The sequence below is a fragment of the Pteropus vampyrus genome, unplaced genomic scaffold (assembly GCF_000151845.1).
Source record: "Pteropus vampyrus isolate Shadow unplaced genomic scaffold, Pvam_2.0 Scaffold16, whole genome shotgun sequence".
NCBI classification, from domain to species: domain Eukaryota; kingdom Metazoa; phylum Chordata; class Mammalia; order Chiroptera; family Pteropodidae; genus Pteropus; species Pteropus vampyrus.
This window is the reverse complement of record NW_011888797.1, coordinates 6,427,966-6,431,441: the sequence shown is the minus strand read 5'-3', so window position 1 is coordinate 6,431,441 and position 3,476 is coordinate 6,427,966. Positions and strand designations below refer to the sequence as shown.

At 41.1% G+C, this 3,476-nt stretch overlaps 1 protein-coding gene across 2 annotated transcripts in view; it reads right to left on the bottom strand.

Annotated features, from left to right (window-relative positions):
- BTBD11 (BTB domain containing 11) overlaps positions 1-3,476 on the bottom strand; it is a 354,686-nt gene that overhangs the window by 300,351 nt on the left and 50,859 nt on the right. The gene's annotated exons all lie outside the window — the stretch shown is intronic.

The following is a 3,476-nucleotide window of genomic DNA, read 5'->3' as shown; positions in this document are numbered from 1 at the left end:
ATCTTTGAGGCTGTTAGCTAATAATAGCCTATGACCTGTATGGAACCCTGGCTTTATGTCAAGTACTGTGCCAGCACTTTACATACAGGGCATCATTTAATCCTCATAGCAAATTTATGATAGAAGAACTATTATCCTCATTTACAAATGAAGAAAGATTGAGGCTCGGAAAAGTTGAGAAACTTGCCCAAAGGCACAGTCATGAAATGATGGAACCAGAATTAAATCCCAAGAGTTTGAATCCAGCATTAGTTTTTCTTGCCTCATTTTCCTCTTCTTCGAGACCTTCACAATTTCCCCAAAATTGTGGACCAGTCTCTGTTTCAAATACTCTATGCTGCCATTGTAGTGCGAAATCCGCCATAGACAATACATAAGTGAATGAGTGTAACTGTGTTCCAATAAAACTTTATTTGCAAAAACAGGCTGTGGACCTGTGAGCCATAGTTTGCTGACCCCCGCACTAGGTTATCACCGACTTGCTTCTCTTATCGGCACTTTCATCCCTTGTACCACAATGCCCATTCCTGGTGACACACAGAGTCCAGATGACTCCAGTTTAGTAGTGACAGAACATACAGTTTACCTTGAAGTATTGAAGCTTCAGGTACCTAGGCTCACTTGTACAGGCTTCTTCTATGGCCCCGGGTGGGCCCTTGGCAGTAAGATTTTGTGTGTGTGTGTGTGTGTGCGTGTGTGTGTGTGTGTGTGTGTGTGTGTGTGTGTGTGTGTGTATAATTATATGTATAATTGCATATATAATTGCATAAGGAAGATATTTTAATAATACTTCCTCATCCAACTACTTTCACTCAGTCGGGTGGCATTAAAATGGTCACAGGTATTTTGGGGCTCTGACTTAAACCATTTAGTTTGGATCTGATGAGAGGATTATGCAGTTCACAGTAAGTTATGTGTATGGTTACACTATTGCCTACTGCCTAGTGTGGGAATGGCTTCCAGAATACTCCTATGACTCACCATGACACTCATCCATCATTATAACCCAAAGGGGTAGGGCTAGAGATCGCTCAGTGCTGTGAAAGTGTCCTACAGAGCCTGGCACTAATAGGAAGTGGGGGTGGAAGAGAAACAAGGCTTGAAATGTAGGAAGGCAAAAACCCACCTGTGGAAAATTCCTTTAAGCATCAGACATGTCAATTTCTAAGTGGGAGACTGGGTTCTCATCCACACCTAATTAAAACAGAATTTCTCTCTTCTCAGAAAACACTTGATAATGCAGCGTACGTGATTGTGGACTCAATGCACATTTTCATGGGTACTGCACAAAATAGTAAGGCACTTAATGAATGTTGGCCATTTTATTTCATTTTTTCTTCACTGTTTATAAAAATGAGTGGAAAATAGAAAATTGATGACATTGATATTAGCACTAAGAAATATAGCTCTCAGAAATGTAACACTATTAAGAACCAAGAGGGAGAACATGGAGCAGACGAATCAATAAATTTTTAGCTTCAATTTGGCATTTACTGATATAAGCTGGCCAACCATATTTATTTGTGAAGACAAAGAACAAAATGAAAGAACATGCACATATCATCAAAGATGATGCAGAAATGGGAATTCTATAGTGTTCGTGAACTGGGAAAATGCCTCTCTTCCTTCATCCTTTGTGACACTTGACTTACAGACACATAGTCAATAGCTCATTTGTATAAAAGTCAGGCACAGGCTAAAGACACTTGATATCCCTAAGCTTCAGTTTCTTGATCTGTAAAATGGGGATAATAATTATTGTGAGTCTTCTGTCAGTAAAAGTTTGTGAAAGTGCCTCAGAGGGGAAATAGTTCAGATGGAGCGTTTGGATGGTGTAGCTCCTTCCAGCATGAACTCTGGAGTCTTAGGATCTTGGATTCACATCCTGGCTTTGCTACTTATTACCTGTCAGCGCTTGCACAAGACATTTCACTTCTCTGAGCCTCAGTTTCCTTATGTGAAGGATGGGTTTAATGATTATACCCACTCCCTAGGGTCGTTAGATACTCAAATGAGAAAACACTTTGTAGATGTTAAATACTCTCTCTGCAACTTTTAGTTGTGATCATCGACATTTTCATGTATGGAGAACAGAGAATAAAAGTGAAAAGGATATAGAAGCAGCATGGCAGGGGGAAGAGACCTAAGAACTTTTATAGAGTTTGGTGTCGAGAGTCTGTTCTGGTTAGTAAGTTGAATCTGTGGTAGGGAAGAACCAAAAGACAATGGTCTTATCGAAGCATAACATGTTTGGGTTGTAAATCACTTTTCAGGTGATAAATTAAAAAGGACAACCGGAAGCTAAGGAATTGTCATGCTAGTATTACCAGAGGCCCAGAGGTGGCCTCCTAAGCTGGCATTCTCCACGCAGCACGGGGAGGCGTTGCCCAGGGGTGCTCCACTCAGCAGATGAGAAGGGTCAGGGTGTCCTGCCTGTTAGACATGGTCCTGAGGCCAATTCAGGTGAGGATCACTCTCACTGGTCACGCAGCAGGTGAGGGTAGTTCCTCCTCCTGTGCTGATTCCAGCTCCTGCTTCCTCGGAGGCCCTGCTTCATCAATTCCTCTCTCTTGCCTCTTAAAGCCCTGCCTCTTCCTGAATCCTCCTAAGAATACATATGTGCTCAAGCCCCCCATTCCAAAATCATCTCTCTTCCCTGCCATGCTCTCCCTCCTCTTTTCTTTGCTGTTATATTCCTTCAGAGAGTTGTCTACACTTCCCACTTCTTCCTAACTCTCTGCTTATGCCTTCCCTTATCAGAAGCATTCGATTCCAGTTGTTTCTTGATCAACAACCAACAGCTTAAAAAATCCCAGAGGTTTTGTATCCTTAATATCTCCCACCTGCATCATCTCCTTGTTGTTTTGATGGCTGTGACCTTGGTTTGGACACTAATTACTTTTGATTTAGATAACTGCAATGATCTCTGGACTCTCTCTTTACTAATCTACATGCATATCATTTCTGGACTCTTCACTCTGAATCACAACTCTGAGCCTGGCCTTCTCCTGCTCAAAATCTGTCACTGGCTTTCACAGAAATTGTTTAAACTCTCTATATCACTTCTTGCCTTGGTCTCATCCAGCTTTCTGATTTTATTTCCCACCACTCTTATTCTCGAATCCTATGCTCCTATCAACCTTAATTATTCTTTCTTTCTTGTACATGGTGAGTACTTTAATACTGCCATGCAGTTTCTCATGCTGTCACCCCTTCTGAGCAGTCCATCCCTTCAGTTTCTACACACATAAATCATACCAAATCTTCAAAGCCCAGCATAAGTATTTCCTCCTTCATGAATCCTATTTTATCTTCTCTGGAGAAATAAATCGTTCCCTTCTCCTTCTCTAGAAATGCATACATCTGTACCTGTTACTATAGTTTTTATAGCTATTATATCTCTCTTATTGAATTGAGGACTTCTTGAGAATACAATTCATATATAGTGCATCGCACATAGCAACTTTCCAATTAGC